Source organism: Lepisosteus oculatus, chromosome 7 (assembly GCF_040954835.1).
Source record: "Lepisosteus oculatus isolate fLepOcu1 chromosome 7, fLepOcu1.hap2, whole genome shotgun sequence".
NCBI classification, from domain to species: domain Eukaryota; kingdom Metazoa; phylum Chordata; class Actinopteri; order Semionotiformes; family Lepisosteidae; genus Lepisosteus; species Lepisosteus oculatus.
The window spans coordinates 16,375,661-16,396,071 of NC_090702.1; positions in this window are offsets into that span (position 1 = coordinate 16,375,661).

The following is a 20,411-nucleotide window of genomic DNA, read 5'->3' on the forward strand; positions in this document are numbered from 1 at the left end:
TCAGCATCTGGGATCAGGTGTGTCCACAATGCAGTAGTCTCAGCGTCCAGCTGGACCTCCTGTCTAACCTGTGAATGTTGCACCAGAGGCACCTGGCGGTGGCCCTGTGACAGCTGCTCAAGCAGATCCTCACTAATAGAGGACCTCTCAGGGCTAAGGGTTAGGGCTACATGACCAACCTGCTCTCCTGCCATCTGGATCCCTTCCACCACTGCAGGGTGGTGGTTCTGACCCCTCTTGGGTGCCAGGGTGCACAGGGAAAGCTCCTTTTCATCGCCAGGTGGGGAGATCTGCTCCTCTTTAGGGATGTAAAAGGGGTGTGCTTTACCTGGTGGATCAGGCGGCTGCTCGGAGCACCGCTCCTGTAGCATGGAGGCTGTTGTGACCTCAGCCAGGACACGACTTCCCTGTATATCCGGGGAACAAGGAAATATTTTTATTTCTTGTCCAGAGGGAACAGAAGGAATCTCCACATAGGCTTCTGTGTTCGGTGGACACTGTGTGAGCACAGTCTGCCTCTTGGCCCCCCTTTCCTTCTGTACAGAAGGCTTAGGAGCCTTGACCTGTTTCCACACCTTGCCTTTCTGGTGATCCACCAAAGGTTCCACTCTGAGTCGCATGCCCTTTTCTTTTTCTACCCGTTTGAGCTTGCCGTGTGACATCAAACACCTTTCAACCTCAGTGTCAATCAGTGTCTCACTGTGTAAGACATCTCCCATGGCAGCCTTGAGGTAAAAGCTTCCTGCTTTTCCTCTGTGTTTTACTGCCTGCTCTGTGACTTCAGGGGTGGAGTCAGCACTCACTTGGGAGTGACTGACCTCATCCATTCAGGAACCCTTCCGCTCAATCAGATAGACTGGGGGAGGGAGAGGGGGCAGGTCTCCGCCTCCTCCAGTGGAGAGTATCAGCTCATTCACGCTTCCGGCAGCCTTGGGGAGCGGTTGTCCCTGTCCTAATAAAGCTTGTTCAAGCCTGGCCAGGCGGGCGGCTACTGAATCCTTTTGTTCAGCTTTTTCTAGCCCTTTCCCTCCCCCGGTGTTCTCATGGCACTTAGGACGCTGGGTGCGGTCCTGTATGCCTGCTTTGGAACGGGGCTTAGCCAGCTCAGGAGCCTGTGCTCCTTCGAGCAGGAGGGAGTTAACCCTGCTGGCTCTGACGGCGAACGCAGTCGCTTTAACAGCTTTTTGCTCAGAGCGACTTTGGGCATCATACTCCCAGGCTTTCTGTACGAATCTCTTAATATCAGTCATTTTCATGGTCTGTGCATCTGTATGCATTAAGATAATCTTTCTGACTGACGGGTGGAGATTCGCAATGAATAAACCCTTGAAATGTGTGTTCTCTTCGCAACCCTCATCATTTCGCCCTGCAAAATAAGTTCGTCTAAGTCTCTCATAATATTCGCGAGGGGACTCTGCTCTCTCGTGCTTAATGTTAAGGGTGGCGGCTATCGCGGCAGTCGGGTCGATAAACGCACTGTATTCTTCGATAAGTGCTTGACATAGCTGCTCAAAGTCATTACAGACTTCTTTCATCTGCCTAGCCATCCACTCATGTACAGCTCTGCTGGTAGTTTTCCTGACCAGAAACACTTTCTCCTGTTCTGTGGCGTTTGGCAGGTACTGCAGGGTATACCTGAGGTCTTGAATATAACTCTCGATATTATTCTCTGACACTGCGGGGTCAAATCTCTCTATGTCCTTCGCTAGCTCTCTCAGAGAATGGAGATTTATTCTCCTAGTTTCTCCGCTGACGGAGATATGGAAGAAATCGTGGTCAGACCTGTCGCTGCTAGAGAGAGTGCTTAATAGCGACTCGAATTCAGACCTTTTAGCAACCATCGTTAAACTTGTTAAGAGTATTACTTTTAAGTACGAAATCACAGTTTTACCACAGAAAACCACAAGATCAAGTATGCAATCAACTCGGTAGATCGCAAAAGATCACAAAACAATCAAGCAGTGCTTAAAGAGCAAGGGGAACTTTTTTCCTTTCAGCTTTCAGCACACTGTATTGTCGTGTATGAAACCCGCGGCGTTTTATATGAATTATTCCGCTTGGTTGACTCATTTCAGTCTTGCCACGCCCACCCAGGGACGCCAAATATGTAGGAAAACCGGAACAGGGACGCCAAATATGTAATCATGGTGGCTCTCTGAAGGCACCAGTTCTGTAGGGTTTGGGCATTTACTGAGACAATTATTAATTGTAGCAGTAAATCACAAAGTTGATTCTTTTGATGGCTTTAGAATCCAACCATGCGACATAACTCAACAACGTACACACACAGGTATTAATACACAAGGATACATTTATTAATACATAGAATATGCATGTAAACCTAACAGATCTTATCGAGAGGGTTATCAGAATACAAAAGGTATATATTCAATCAGTTACAAAGTGTTACACATATCAAGAGGACATACGTTCAGTATATCATTCATTTAGACCGTTTCGTAAAGTGAACTTGGTTACAACTTCTACATTAGATACTCAAAACAAGTACATAACTCTTAGGAATTTAATTGATATCACCTGGTTGGGATAACAATTGAATTCTCGAGCTGTAATGCATTGAAGTTGAATACTCATCCAATTTCTGGGGATTCAGATCTCCTGTGGGCACAAAGAAACAGTTGCAGGCTGTTGCTGTCCAATCCGCGCTCTCTGGCTCGGTGCCAGGCTGTGCTGTGTGGCTTGCGACGGTGCGCTGCTGATGCTCACTGACCGGCTAGTTAGTGTTGGCTTTAACTAGCACCGTTTGTGCACAGGAGAAAAGATGACTGTGGGTCCCAGCAAGTCAGGAAGAGGACCGGTTCGTTCCTGATGAAGAGCTAGTTCTGAATAGTGATTCAGCTGTCCACAGTTCCGACCTGTTCACGAGGCCTGCTGCCGGTTACTCTCTGGCAACCTCCACTCTAGACTCTTAGAACAAAGGAAAGTTCTGGCACTCGGACACACTGGCCGTTCCGTGGTTGTCCGGGCTGAGTCTCAGGATGGTCAGGAGGCGCGCTGCGAGAATGTCCTGCCCTTGGGAGCCTTCTGCTCCTGGGCCGTCCTGCCCTGGAATTCTCCTTTGAATTCCCTTTAGAATTGTCCACAGAATCCTCCTGGATCTTACTGAATCTTACTGAATCTTGTTGAATCTCCCAGGCTCTCTGTGTTGCCTGTTTTTACCTGGAGGAACTTCAGCTCATTGATTGGCTGAAAGTTCCATGGGCATCAGAGTCCCACGTGGGTTACTCGGCCCTACCAGTCCCTGATTGGTTGATCAAGGTGAGATATGAGTCACTTACTCCTGAAACTTAGGAATGCAGTCCAGATGTCCATCTGGCACTCCCTAGACAGATAGGCGCCAATGGATGACCATTGATCATGATAGCCAGGCTTAGCTAAGTGCATCCCCCTTTGGGAGCTGTCCTAGGACCTTAAATCACCCTGCACTAATGGTCTCGGAGATGAACAGAGAAATGGGGCCTCATTTGGGAAGCTCAGAAACACTCAATTCTGCCTTATTAATAAGCCTCGCCGCTACACAGTTATCAAATAAATTGGGTCTGTGTTTGATTTTATAGTTTGGAAACATTATATTTCTGGGAACTATGCTTTACATTGCAACTTGACAATCTTATTACTAATAAATTTCACTTTTAAAATTAATAGACTATCCTCAAAATCAACAAACTATTTTCAGAATAATTTGTCAATACTACAGTATTTACACACGAACAGCTTGATGGTTTTATACCACTGTCTCAAATTCCCCATCCGTCCTTTAAGTCATAAAATTTAACCCACATGTGGATTAACTGCTTTGACTGCAGCTTTGAGGTTTCTAGGTGTCCAATTATATGTGGTGTTTTGATGTCAGCCAGCATTTTTCATAATTGGTCAAGATGTCACGCTTTTTGTAGAGTTGTAAACTAGGAGGTCCCTATGAATATAACTGGGACAATTGTTATAATTCCATTTGTGAATAATTTCACCAGACTGTGCCAGAAGTTAAATTCTGAAGATGTGGACAATTCAAGAAATATCATATGACCCAAAAACAATGTTATGTAAAAAACAAGGATCTGTATGCAGATGTAAAGGCAATTCTGATGGTAAAGTATATCAGTAACATACAGTATACAAATTATGAAGATATCAATGCAAAACCATTAAGGAAAACTATGTTGCAAATATTATTGTTACAGTCTCTTATTTAATTATATAATTGAAAATGGCTTCTGGAAAAATTGACTTTAGTGTGAATGTGTGTGTCTATGTTTGCGTCTGTGTACACTGAGATAGACCGGCATCCCATCCAGGGTTTAGACTGTCTTGCGCCTCCTAGCAACCCTGTGAACCTGAATGGGAAGAAGTGGTTACAATATGGATGGATTGATAATTGATAATGCAGTTATTGATAAGAATCAGGATAATAACAAGAATACCAAATGTGTATATAAGACTATTTTCATTTGAAATTATTCCAAAAATATTTTAAATTATTCCAAGTTTTTACATATTAGAAGGGACTTCATTTCATGCACCATCTTAGTGCAGCACCCACCTTAGTGCAGCCCCTTGCACAGGAGATCGAGTGGAAAAGTGAGAGCTTGGATCACCAATTGAATTAAAGGGAAAGTTTATGTAGAGCTCATTGTGCTCTACTAGAGTAGAACTGATCCTGGACAATACCCACTTAATACCCATTTAGAAATTTTTTTTTAGAAAGTTTTTTTTTCCTCAATAATGAAATAACAAAATAAACACAGACACAGATTAATTTTAATGAAGTATTCCATTTTAAGATCAAATATTGAATTACTGTACATATCACTTGCAATACATTAGAGAGCCATTCAGTATGTTTAGAAGAGTATCACAGAGTCATAAAAAAGTAAATTCAATTAAAACCCCAGTCTCACCACCTCCTATATGACTAAGTTTACCCATATTATCCCTTATAGCTTGAAGTTGTTAAAATGGAAAATCTAGAAACAATGTACTTCAAAATATATGGTTCTACTGTTACATGTACATTCAGTAGTACAAATGTTATGGGTCCCTGTCTGTAAAATATAAATACTTATGTAAAATTACATTTATTGGGAAGGGTAGTGCTGAGGAAAATGAGTTTAAAAGGAAAGTGTTGGGTGGAACAATATTAGAACTACTGTATATGAGTGTTTAAAACATGTTAAACATTTTAGATATGTGAAACTCCTCCCCACTGTGGATTAGTATACTGAATTCAATAACTTCAGCCAACAGCCAAATGAAAAGCTAGTTGTTGAAAAAAGCAAGTATTGTTTAATTATATAAAAGTTCAATTAACAGAAGTAATTAATTCTGGGAGAAAATGTGAAACAAGTTAAGCTTCTTGTAAAGACAGATACAAACTGTGTCTTCTTGGCTAACAGCCTAAAAAGACAATGGAGGTATTTGTCTTGTAAACTATGTTTCTAGGCGTTCTGTTCTGCTGTAGCAGCAACTACAGAGACAAACACAGTACCATTGAATCCAAGACATAGAAAAATAGCTAACCTTCTATTCATCAAGCCCTGGTTTTGTCTCAAAACACGGAAACTGCTTGTTAATGGAAGATATGTATGCATGGTGGCCATTGATATGTGCAAACTCATTTCCTTGTAAGTCTTTATCACTACCCCTTGTTCTTTGAATGAGACGTTGTCAACATGGAAGGAATTCCAGGTTATTCATTATTTCACTCAATTCGAACATTTTACTTTAAATTCAGTTAGTTATAATTTTCATAACACCCAGAAATACAAAAAAATATAAACCACCAACAACAATTTGTCACTAAGCTTCACAGGACTATATTTTAAAGAAGTCTGGTTCTAGGCTATGTAAACAATCAAAATCCACAGGATGTTGAATTGCGGAATTTGTTAAAATGGGAAGTGTTGGCTGGCTTCGTATTTGTAACTTTATATTCTTATGGCGCTCTGCACTGCTCACACATACTGTAGTAACAAGATACAGTTTGATCAACATATTAAAAAGTAGTTTATTATAAAACGGTTTCTGTGGTTTCATGTGGTTTAAACTGTTGTATACCATAATCTTTTGTAATTTGTGAACTGAAAAAAAAATATGTTTTGGAACTAGAAGCTGCTTTTTTAATAAAAGAAACCTTTGAATAGAACAATAGCATCTGAAAGCATAAGACAACATGGACTGGGGGAATAGAAAAGTGTTGCTCAATTTGTGAAAACCTTTAAGCTCTTTAAGATGGTGTTACAGAACTTTGCCAAGTGTGTCGTGCAGTAATCCTTGAGCAGTCAAACAGAGTTTCTAGGAAGTTGTAAAGATTAGTGTCTTACTCATTAAAAGAATAAGCAAGACAAGACAAAATGCACATGATTCATGGTTTTCACACAACCCTCAAAACTGTCTACACAGGAAAAAAGAAATGCTAGGGTACAGAACACCAAGGACCCAACAATTAATGGATTTTACACATGAACAGACTCAGATATTTCAAAGCCATCTTGAGTGCCTGGATGTGGAAATGCTAAAGCCATCACATATTTACAGTTAGCATGGTTTTCTAATCAGAGAACAATGAGAATGAAACAGACCATTTCTCTCCATGGAATGCAAAAAAAAAGACAAATGCTACAATTACACAAACAAAAATATACAGAACTCCGTATATATATTTAATTCTATGTACTATAAATTAGACATATTACATTTGAAATGTATCATTTTCTACATGATTTCTTAATACTTAGTTTTACATTACTGCCTACTGTATGTAGGATGGATATGGATGTGGAATTGAGACAATTTCATTCATTGTCAGTATTTTAAGAATCAGAAAGTGGTAAATGGTGAAACCATTAAAGACATTTATACAGTTTGTAGAATCTGTAGAAATCTTTTTAAGATTGTCTAGGTTTTTGTTTTACACACATTCATATGTTTTCTAAAATAGGCATTATCTTCAGTGTTCTGTCATGTTTTATTCAAGAATAAGAGATGATAACGTATTGCATAAGCACTGATTGTTACTGGAGTTCTGATTTGTTGTTTTTCAATTAGCATTAGAGGCCCTGAGCCCCTGAGTGTTTTTCAAGAATGCCTTAGAGGAAATTCTAAAAATATAGGTTTACATCTTCCCTTATGGTTAAGTAAACACAACCTAATATTGCAAATATAATTAATTAAAGACAAAAGTGAAACAGCTGAGGTTATTTAGTTGGCAAGGTGATAGGATATTTGATTACCCCTGCTAAGTAATTCAATACTTCAGGGACCCCTTTTGGAAATTCAAAACAACAGTGAACCTTGACATACTGAAAATGTGGATTAGCAAGAATTTTAAAATGGGAATTAGTAGAACATACAGTATATGCTATTTACTTATTTTTCCTGATCTACTCTTGAATACTGTCAGTAGTATAATTGGGTGTTGCTGGACAGTATCTTTAAACTTGCTAAATTATTTATTTTAAAGCTCTCCTGTAGAGTAAGAGCAAAAATAATCAAAGTTAAAAACAATTGAATGGAAAATATCTTTATAGTCCTATCCTAATATTTAGCATAATCAGGTTTCATTTAATATTTACCTTTATTACAATCTGTATTTAAATTTAAATATCGTTAATAAGTATGAGTATATACATTTGTTCCTTTATCTTTAAAATCACCACAGGATTAATGAATAAACAGAGTAGTCAGCATTTAGAAATCACCTACTGTATGGACTGGCAGACTTTCACTTTCACACACATGCATATTAAATTTAATATAACATATATATTTAATATAACATATATGATTATTTATATAATGTATATGTAATAAAATGTATTGTATATAGCATATTATATATAAATTATGTATTAATGTTTTATAATCGATGCATTGATTTAAGGTGCATTTTTATTAAGAAAATACTTCTCAGAAAATCTGCTTACAGTATCATCCTGACTGGAGCTGCTAAAACTGCTCCAGCTTTTCTACCCAAGGGACTTTATTCAGTCATTTTATATGCAGTAGAAATAAAACAGACCCCTAGTGAGTTGAAATCATCGGTAATTATGGAAACACAACTGTTCACAGATATTCTGAAACTGTTTTTCCTTGGTATTTTAATTTCCTTGTAATTTTGAAGATATTACGGAAGTTAGGGCAAAGCTAGGAAATCTGTGCAGGACGGAACAGATTCACAAACGCAGACAGAGGAAAGAGAAGGAGAGGATGAATTTCTACATGAACCAAATTCAACATGCAAGAGATTTGTAAGAGGAAAAAACAAGAGAGCAGCTGTAACTTGCTAATGGGCCAGTATGCTGACCCAAAGAAGGGGGACCCACTTGGTCCATAAAAAGAATGACAACCAATGTAGCGACAATGCTTATTAATAAGACAGATGTAAGTTTTGCGGTGCCTTTTCCAGAGATGCCCTCTCTCTCATCTCTGTGGTGCAGAACACACAGAGGCCTTTCCATGTGGTTTCTGATTTAAAGTGTTTTCTTATTGATAAGGAACCATCCCAGAATGGGGATGCGGCCCAACTGATGATCAACGGCCATTCCTGGCACCTATCTGTCTCTGAGATTCTTAGCAACATCTGGATTGCAGTCCTAGGGACAAAGTTCATTGTTACTCATCCCTAGAAGTGACTAACCAATCAGGAACCTGCAGGGCACGTGTGTCCCGAATGCCCGCCAAACTCTCGACCAATCAGCAGCCGTATTGTCTCTAGTTAAAAGGGCATGGAGAGGCCTCAGACTTCTGCTCCTCCATCCACTCTAGTGCTTTTTCCAACTTAATCACTTGACTGCCAGTGTTGTCTGGGTGCTGGGACTTTCAACTTGTGTTCCAAGTGAGCCAGAGAAAGCCCGTACTTAAAGATATAATTCTGCCTTAGGTCAAGCCTGCAGCCTAGACCTCATGGACACTAGCAACCTGCCGTGGACACCCACCTGATCAACAGAGCATACGGTTGGACCTTTGTTCACAACTGGATACTTTTATCCAGAAGTACCCGCTACATTGGAAGTAAAACAAATTTCTTCCCCCTAAAGAATAACTTGCCCTGGACCATGCAGTCACCCTCTGTGCACAGAGAGTTCCTAGTTCACCTCAAGGCTAACTAGCGATCCCTGGAGAACCACTGCCGGCTCAAAGAAGCAGCAGACATCTCTACTTCCCTCTTTCTTCCCACAACTCGGAGCCGCACTAAGAATGGGTTGGAACCGAGCCAGAGGATGCTGATAAGACGCTGCAACAGAGGCTACCAGCTGGTCCTTTGTGTCCGCGGGAAATATAAATCCATATCTGGATAAGTAACCCAATATTCTAGATTGCATCTCAAGAATTCAATTGTTTTTTCAACATAGGTTGATATCAATTTGATTTGTATGAGTAAATGTATTTACTTATGAGTATCGAAGCCGGTGCTATAAGAAGGCTGATCATGGAACTGAGAGAATCCAATGACCAAGTGTGTATTAGAAGAAGCTGGAAGGCACAAGATGAAGTGCAGAAAGCAGCGTACAGGCTGCAACACCTAAAGGTGAATAGCTCAATCCAACAGGTAGAGCAGGACTAGGATAGTGGCAGCCAGTTTGCCTATGGTCTAAAGCCAACAAAGAAGGAATGGAAAAAATGGTGGTCATGGAAGTGACAAAGGTGGAAGACGAAAGATGGAAGGTGAAAGCAGTGTCACAAGGACAACAGGGAAGCTGGACTAAGTGGGAGAGTGGGGTGAACAGGAAAATCAGCTGGTGGGACATGTAGAAATTCCCACACTCAGCTTCCTGGTCGGTGGTGGTATGAGATGGAGGACGCCTGCCGTCTTTGCGGCAACTTCAATACAAACCTCTAGCACTTACTGACAGGCTGCAAGATGACTCTCTCTCAGGGCCGATACAGGTAATGACATGACCAGGCCCTTGGGAAGCTGGCAGAGGAACTGGTGACCAAGAGGCGGATGGCCAAGGGAAATAGTCCTCCATCAGCTTCACATCAGGTTGTGTTTTTCAGGCAAGGGCAGGAGGTAGGGGAGTGCAGAAGGAGGGTAATATCCAAAATCCTCACACCAGGAATGGTGGAGTGGAAGATGGAGGTGGACATTGACAGCCATTGTGTTTTGATATAGTGGTGTGAGCAGAAGAGACCAAGGTCATACTCTTCATAGAACTGATAGTCCCAGGGGAGGAGGACATGGAAGCTGCATATAACAGGTATAGGCAGAAGTACTCTGAGCTCTCAACATAATGCAAAGAGGGTGGCTGGAGACACTTAATCTACCCTAGAAGAGAAGTAGAAGTGGAATGCCAGAAGTGGGAGAAGTGGGATGCCAAGAATTTATAAGTACATCAATGTTACACCTCCTCAAGGTTGGGGAGTTGTGGCATAATAATGAAGAAGTCAGCAAAGGATCTAGAGGAAGAGGCTGAAAAGGAAAGTTTTGGCTATGGCAGAGGAGAAAAGATAACCCCTAATTAGAAAGAGGCCAGCTACAGAGGGTGGGAGGGAGATGCCCCTGTCACTGCCCCACCACTAGGAGATGTACCGAGGTAAGGGGGCAGAATATGTATGAACTGTGTGGTGGTCCCCCGGCTAAAGTCTAAGCACTGTAGGAAGTGCAGCAGGCAAAAGCCTTGCAGGTTAGAATTCACCTGTATAGATTAGGTATATTCATAATAATGTGGTACTCCGAAATGCTTGTATGGAAGTTAAAATGAGTAGGAACGATCTTAAGAACACTTTAAGATAAGGAGCCTTAAAACACATAATGAAAATACAACAAAATAAGAAAAGAGGCCAATTGGCCCATCTTTGATCAATTTGGTAGTTAGTACCAATTTCATCAAAAAATCTCATACAACTGTTTCTTGAAGGGTATTGACTTCAATTTTATGGCTGGGTAGCTTGTTCTGTTCTCTCACAACCCTTTGATCTTTACTCAGAAATTTGGTCTTTATGTGCAGCACCTAGGTTTATATCCCTGCTCTGGTTTATTGCTGCACTCTGAACAATTTGGCTCTGTTCCAGTCTCTCTCAGACCATGAGGCGGTATGTCCTAGGTCCCTGCTCCCTGCTTGCCTCCTCCAAGCTGGCACAAATAAGGGACTCAGCGCAAATACAAATTGTGCCACAGTTTCCACCAATAACAGGCATGCAAACAGTAACAGTAAAAAAAAAAAACTAAACCAGAACAATAAAATAGGAACACCAGTTACAAATACATAACAGCAGACAACATGACATCACTGCAATTTACTCACAGTACAGACTTCCAGAATTCTCATACTGGAATCATGTCCATCGAAGTCCCACCTCCTTCTGAGAAGGACACTTGTTTGTTATAATAATTTTAGAAATCTTTATTTTGTATTTCAAATGGAAATGACTTATAGATTAGTAGAAAATAATATTTGAAGTGCTCCACACACTGAAATTAAAAATATGTTGAAACATATTTTAAAAATCAGTCACCTTGTATAAAAGTCTTTTAATTTTCAAGAACTTAATTGATTAAAATGGATCCAATATACATAACATTTTGTTTTTCCTTGCAAAGCCCTGGTAGTAGCTAGAGATTAAACAATATATAGAGTTATATAATGTCTTATAGGAGAAATGGCTATGAAGCATATATGTACAATATGTTTTACTAAACATATGACATTGGTATAAATTCCTCCTTTTACATACAGTACAGATAAAGTCCAGATGAAAGATAATTTTATGTGTTCAGTAATTTCCATCTAACAAATTAATAAGTCATCTGTGCTGTCATTATAAATTGTACATAACTTACAAACTGAATAATTTACTGTGATTTGTATGCTTATAAATCCAGGCTAAATATGGGTGTTCTAAAAATTAATTTAAAAAAAGAAAACTCAGTTAAATAGTTGCCGATTGAGTAATGTCTTTGAAAAAAAAACTTGCTTCAGAAACACCTAAAAAAAACGTTTCCAGTAAACCGGTCTGTGAAATAATTGCTGTACAGTAAAATAACACCAGAAACCAAACTTTAAAGTCTCAGTCATGAAAGAACTCCAGGCTTTCAGACTAAATGCCATTGCATTTTTTGTAAAACCCTTATTTTTTGCTCAGATCAGAAAAGTATATAAGACATCATTTTGAAGTACAGTAACACAAATAATTGAAAATGTACCTTTAACAATACATTTTAATGAATTATGTATATAAAGGAATGTATTATATTTTTAAATTAAGGAGCTGAATCTTCCTCACCACTTAAAAAAGTGGAAATTGCCAGCTCACTTTAAAGAACAGAGAGACCCACTTCATACTTAACCTGCCATAAAACTACAGTTGGAGCTAGAAAGTAATAAAGCAAAGCCTTGAGAAGCTAATTACTTAACATGAAAAAATAAAGAGATGTTTACATTATGCAAGACTGAGACAGCTTTTACAATGCAAGGAGAAATTGTTTTTGCAGTTTTAATTTCAAACGTTGGACTGATGAGAAAAGTTTCTCACAGGGCTACAGATAAATATCAGACTCAGTTTGAATATAAGTATAAACATGATATCTGAATCAAATAATAGTTGATACACAAAAAGTGGCACATTTATCTTGAATCCAAGAGATGTCATCTGTAAATGCTTTCAATGATACAATCATTTTAGTGACAGAGGAGAACAGCCACAGGGAATACAGAGGAGTTTTTTTTCCTCATTGTATTTCTTTACACACAAGAAATTGAAGTACAGTACACTGAATACTTTAAATAAAAGGGCTTCCAGCACTCTGTTACCATGGGAATCACCACTCTACACTGACCTCATAGTTTTGGATTTTGCAATAGTGAAGTTAGTATCAAATGTTAATACAACATGTACTCCCACTCACATTGCACAAGAATCTTCCTATTTATTGCACACATTGTGCGATGTGAGATTTCAAGTCGTCACACCAACTTAATTTCATACAAAAAAGTACAAATAAACCTTTTTAATTGACCTTTTTTCTACTTTTTCTTCCAGAATGCTTTGTTTGTTGAATGCTGAAAAGCAGAAATGTAAAAAAATATGACTGTTTTGTACTTCAATGTATTGTTTTCTAGAACCTTCAACAATTATTTGATTAACTCAACTAATGTCAACAACCCTCAAAACAATATATAGTAGGGGAAAAGAGAAGGGGGATGTTTGCTCAGAAATGGGGTTTCCCCTGAAATGTACACTTGGAAAATCAAATAACCATTTTATACCATTAATAAATGGTGTAATAAACCCAATAAATCCTTTCAAGTGAGTTCTTTGATTGGATAAACTGACCTTTCATTTTTTAGTTTCATACTCAATGCTGCAAAGTCACAGGCAGTTCCAAGGGTTACTGTTATGCAACAAGTTGATATCTTAATGAACTTGAACCCACCAAAATATTAACAACCTTGAACTTATTGGCCACACACCCTTGGAGACCTAAACTGACTTTTGCATAATGATGCAAAAGTAATAATAATAATAATTGCTTACACTTATATAGCGCTTTTCTGGACACTCCACTCAAAGCGCTTTACAGGTAATGGGAACTCCCCTCCACCACCAATGTGCAGCATCCACCTGGATGATGCAACAGCAGCCATAGTGCGCCAGAACGCTCACCACACATCAGCCGAGTAATATAGCCAATTCATAGAGGGGGATTATAAGGAGGCCATGATTGGTAAGGGGAAATTACACCCCTACTCTTTTCAAGAAACGCCCTGGGATTTTTAATGACCACAGAGAGACAGGACTTCAGTTTTACATCTCATCCAAAAGAGAGCGCCTGTTTACAGTATCCTACATCACTATACTGGGGTATTAGGACCCACATGGACCACAGGGTGAGCACCTCCTGCTGGCCCCACTAACACTCTTCCAGCAGCAACCTTAGTTTTCCCAGGAGGTCTCCCATCCAGGTACTGACCAGGCTCACACCTGCTTAACTTCACTGGGTTGCCAGTTGTGAGTTGCAGGGTGATATGGCATCCTATCATCAACCCACTATCAACCCAGACTCAACTCATACAGTAGATAACTGGAAAGCTGGGGTCAACTCAGTTTGTTTCAAATAAAATCTTTCATTGGTTGATGCACTTGAGACTGCATTTATGCAATGAATCAGAAACAGAATTACCTTTATTTGCCAAATATATTTCATGTACAAGGAATTTAATCTGGTGTACTTGGGTGCTGCAAAAACATTCTACATATACTGTACCATACTCACATAAGATAATAGAAATCATTGAGACAGTGTACATACTGTATACTGTAACTAGAAAGAAATCCCTAGGAAAAACGGAGTTCAAATACTGGGGAGTTCTGATTTTAATAGACCAGTAGCATCTTCCTGAGGGAAGTTAAGGAAATAGGTGGTAACCTGGGTGGGAGATTTCATCAGCAATCTTTCCTACCCACTTCTTTGCTCTGGAAGTGTACAGTGGAGGTCAGATGACAGCCAATGATTTTTTCTGCAGAGTGACCTACCTGATGATTCTAGAAGTTATGAAATATAGTGAAGGCCCATGTTAAGAGCAGCACCCACTGACCTGTTAACATGTGAAGTAAATCAATGTATTTGCAATGATGAATGGAATATAAAAGTAAATATTTTCCTTATTTTTAGGGAACACAGCTGGCTATGTAGAGTGGTTTTAAGCATTCCAATACACCTCTTTCACAATACCACAAATTACATATTTGGTACTTTTGAATGTAGTCATTATGGTACTCTGTATCACACAGTGATTTGTGTGGCTTGTGTTTAGTAAGGATGGCAATTTGACACAATACAGCCAATCTAGACACTGCATGTTTATTTTTTTCCATATAACAGCTGAGTATGTGAGACTTCCAACCATGAAACCAAATAAAGAGGAATTGCTTAAAGCATATAAAAGTTTTGACTATCATGTGAATATACCCTAAAGAATGTAAGAATTGGTAAAACTGATACTATTTCCACAGTTATTTGGGTTTTACTAAATTGATGTCTTTCATCTAAATTCAGCATGGAATCTCTTCACTTAATGCTCAGGGAACTTTTTTTCCAATAAGCTCTGAAAAATCTGTTTCCTGAATATACAACACTTAATGTATACAAATAAAATTTTCCATAACATAAGTTAAAAATCTTAAAAATCATAAGGATGGCTTTAAAAAGCTATTGTTGCATTTCTCTGGACATTTATTTGAACAACAAAAGTTGAAAATAATATCACCACTTAGCAAAACAAAATAAAAGAACTCTTAAACTGGTACATACTTAAGCTATGTTTCTGAAAAAAAGACATTTTGAATAGTCCTTAAATATCTGAAATACTAAACCAATATCTGTGTTATTGACAGGGCCCTGTCAATAACACAATAACACAGCTCCCTTGACTGCCCTCAGCAACCATCCACACCAGGTACTTTCCCTTGCATCACACTCATTCAAGGCCTCTCAGGACAGTTCCGGATCACCCAGATGGCATCTTGTACCTCCAGCAACCTTATTTACTGTATATCTTGCAGTAAATGCCCAGTTTCTCTCTACATTGGAAAAACAGGAAGGAGACTTGGAGACCGCTTCAGAGAACACGTCAGGGCTGTTAAGATTAAAGATCTCTCCAAGCCCACTGTTTCTCATTTTACCTCTGACGGCCACGACCACTCTAATCTCTCCGTCTGTTTTCTCAAAGATGGTTTTCCGAACTCATACATCAGAAAGACTACCGAAACCAAACTTATCCTGCAGCTAGGATCACACCTTCCCCCTTCTCTTAACGACAGACTACTATTCTACTAAATTTTCTCCATTCACTGGAAGTTTCATTTCACACCTCTCGACACCTATTCTGACTTCACACATCTTGATTGGCCTCTCTTTCTGTCCCCTGCTCCCGTCTCTAACCCCTCCTCCCTCCTAGCCTTTGTTCTCCCACTACATTACCTTTGCCTACTGCCTTGTCTCTCTCACACCTGAAGAAGGCTCCACGGCCGAAACGTTGTGTTTTCTCTCTTCTTTTTTTCAGCATGGAATAAATTTATTACTTGTTCCTTTGCAGCCTACGCATGCTGACGCAGCTACCCACCTGAACTACTAAACCAATATCTACTGAAGATATGAAATGGATATTGACTTCTAAAGTTTTATCATCTTCATCTGTAAATGTTGTGTTTGTAGTGGCATAACATGAACAATAGGATAAGAAAAAATCCTGTTGTGGATTAGCGTCATAGCATTTACTGTACTGGGATTTATTTTATTAATAATACTAAGAATAGATTGGTATAATGTGTAATGTGTAACTGTAAGAGTAACGCTAATAGACCCCCCTGCCCTCATTTTCGTGAGGAATGAGCTAGGAGGGTGCAGCAACTGTGAAGATGGGTTTCCATGAGGGGTACAGAAGAGACAAAGGAAAGTATATACTGTACTGTATATGAGTACAGAAGTATCTGACCTTTTCCCAAATTTCTGTAAAGAACTTAATTTCTACAAAATGTAAAACAAAATCAATATATATGTAATATGGATATTTCATTTGCCTACAAAATAATAGGAAGCATGTATTTGTTATGGTTAATTGATTTTTCTGTTTTATTTCCAATTTGTTTCTTTTCATATTTGTGTAGCACCTTTGATACCACAGGTTTACACATAGGAGAGGAGCAACTGCTTCTACCACTGAAACACAGCACCCATCTGGATGACACTCCACAGTTATTATGGGTCAAACAACACATCATGCAGAGAAATAAGAAATTAACTAAGAATTAATTAAGAACTTCAGGAAGGCTAGATTGTACAAGATCAGAGTAAAATGTAACCAGGACAATTGTGTTAAAACCCCTCTCATATCATCTGCAGGAAAATGTTTACCACCTCCAGTTACAGTACTAATATGTTCCAAGTATTATAAGTATTAGTTATGCAAGACTATAACCTGTAATATAAGGAAAATATGGACTGTAGTCTATGAGATGTCTGGTTCTTAGACTCAAAGATATTTACCATCGTTGCTGACGTGACATTGTAAATGTGAATTCAGACCCAACTGGTGTTACTCACAATCTGTGACATTCAACTTTAACTGGAAAAAGAATAAGTCAGAACTGAAAGGAAATCCAAGTTGGTTTACTGTAATCTAGATATTTGTACACAAATGAAACATACATACTATACCACTGAAATCCCCATGTCTAAACTCTAAATTTAAGTCATTATTACTCTTTCAGGACTCTCACAGCATTTAGTAAAAAAGCCACTCGCAGTTCTCAATTCTAAATGTTCTAACTTATATCTTCCACTTGTGTCCTCTTATTGCTCTGGTGGTTCATTGTTCAAGAATGCACCACATGGTTGTCAATGTCAAAACACTTTACTTTTATTACACTAATTAAAATTCTGTAGTTTCAAAACTCAAATCCAAATCAGCAACAATGTGGGTCTTCCTTTAGACAAAATACGAGTTCTATAAGCATTATAAAGATTTCATGACTTTAAGTAATTTACTATTAAACATTACAACTGTTTGGTTTTGAAGAATGTTGGACTTTCATGTGAAGATACAATATGGGTCACTGTTGAATGTGGATGTGCTGTTAATCAGCACTTTACAGATTCTTCATACAAATACTTTAAATGCTAGTCCTTCTTGTTGACATAGCTCACAAATAAGATTATCCAATGCCTTCTATTGCTGTGTTCATTTTCTTCAAAGATTTATTGTGAAATGGTTTTTAATTTTTGTAGGAAAGACTTACAAAAGTATTGGGGAGCATGGATTTCAACATTGACTGCTGTTTAACATCTTAAACATTGACTGTGATGTGTTGGGATGGTGTTTAGTGAAAGAATGAGTATAGGTTTCTCTAATGTAGCTCATGGCTCTTTTCCAATTTTCTTCAGAAGTTGTGTATTTTGGAAAGCTTTTTATAGATTTTTTTGTTTAAATCCAGTAACGTCAGATGTCTTAACAGAGACATGTCTCTACTAGCCTCGAAAAAATTCATTTTAGTTATTCTTTCTTTGCCTACAAGGCAACTCAGATTTACAATACTAAATTTTATATAATAGAAGGAGACATATCATTTTAATAATAAAGCAGACTGAGGTAAAAGATGCATTTATTTTTACAACATTCTAGGATGGTTTTATAAACTGTCAAAATATTTTTTTTCTAATAAATGAAGCAGATTAAAAATGAGATTGATAATAAGAATTGTCTTTCTTGCAAAATGGGCAAAGCACAAACAGACAAAATTGTATTATTTAAAAGATTCATTTTCAAATTATTTTCAATGGGAGAAAATACTAAGTGCTCTGCTATAACAAGTCTGCTCTTGTAATGAATTTCCTAATTAAAGACAACATTGTTTATATATTTAGCTATCCTTTAGGGGGGTCTACCAAGAATTGTATTTAACCAATGGAAAAAACTCATATTCTTCCAAACTTCCTCTTAATTTCTTTCCCGTGCCTTTTTTATTATGGTGACCACCAGCATTGTAACCCTCAGAGGTAAAATGTCTTGTTCAAATCAATGCAGTTTAATCCATCCAGATTCCTTTCAGAGTAACAATATGGAAAAATAAACATAATGCACTGTATAATGTCATCAAGTCCATAACTTCTACAATGTACAGTGACATAAACACAGAAGTTGACACAGCTTTTGTGGGCCTTAAGAAAACAGGACTCAATGCATGTTAAACTTGTTTATAGTTGCTTTTGGAAGAACATAGCACTCTGTACACATTTAAAACAGATGTGAGCAAACTACAGAATTGATAATAATACATAATGTATATCAGGTTCGATTTATGTTCTTTGAGGCTTTTTTTCATAAATTGCATTATCATCAACAAAGTTAATTTTTACTATGTAATACTATGTCAATTAAATATCTTTTAAAAATGATCTTCTGTTTTGTCAGGGACTTGACGAAATTAGTAAGACCCATATACTGTGTGTGTGGGCATGCACTGAAATGTGTTCTTATGCATAGTAGTACTGAAGAGGATTTGAAAAGTCACCTCCACTCTGTGAGGTTCTAGATAAAGTCCTTGGTGTCAGAAGTCAACAAGATTATAGAAGCTCCAGCATTCAACAACACAGGTAATCATATTACCACTTTAATGACAAGGGTGGACACTCAATAACTTAAGTATTTATGCTTTCAATTCCTTACATTCACCCGTTGCACACCCAATTCATCCCAGCAGAGGCCACTTTAACAACACTCTCCTGTCTGTCCTCTTAGGACCCTCACTCAGTACAGCTGTGTGTGCCTGTATGCATATCTTTTAACAATATGAAGACAGAAAGACATGCTGGCAACAATAATAATTTAAACTGGTACATGATGTTACATAAAGAGAGAAACCCTTGTTCTAGAAATATAAACCTAAGAGGTATCCTCCTCAGGGGAAGCACAAAAATCCTGCACAAGAAACCCTCACCCCCTACAAGAAAATGGAAGACCTGCCAATGCTCATTAACCGAACCACAGTGCATATACAAGTACAATTCATTCCTCCATACAAAATAACTCCTTTCCTAACTGAATCTTCCAATTCAGTGTTGCAGGGGAGCTGGAACCTATCCCAGCAAGCAGCAGGCACAAGGCAGGGTACACCCTGGACTGGCCAGTTCACTGGAGGGCACACTCACACCAATTTTCCCAGAAGCCTCTTAACCTACCCATATGTCTTAGGATGGTGGGCGGAAACCCACATGAACATGGGGAGAACATACATATCCTGCACAGATAGCACCACAGGAATTAAACCCAGGGCCCCAGTGCTGTGAAGCAGCAACACGAGTCACTGCACCACCAAGCCACCCAAAATAAAGCATTGATAATGAGAAATACACTTGCTGTGGATTTTGAATAAAGTAAATCCAAAATATCTGAAGATTTTTGAACAAGGGTTTTTAACATTCTACATGTAATTGGCACATTCACAATCAGGAAGATGAGGTATAAACATTAATATTTTTTTTATGTGGATCAGTATTAAAAAAATATTTGAAACATTAAAAATTAAAAATGTATTTGAAACAACAAAATTGTTCAACTGAAACTTAGACCTTTCCTTTGTATATAGATTAGGTTTTAGGATTTAGGTCCAGAATGTGGATATGCTGCTAAAATCTAGACTTTTTTATTCCAACAATTTGAGAGCCTGAAGCTAGAAGTACCTACAGTACATGTAATTATTTCATGCTTCTGATATGTAATAAGGCTATTAGACAACAACAGTACTTTAGAGTACTCACTTATATTCTCAGTTAACCTACTTTTCCTTGTTTTGTAAGATTATTTTAAGTGCATTTAAGAAGCAAAGTTCTAGTTAGTCCTGTTCCAATTTTTCCATTCTGTAAGTCCCACAGATGCAATTACCATTACTGGATT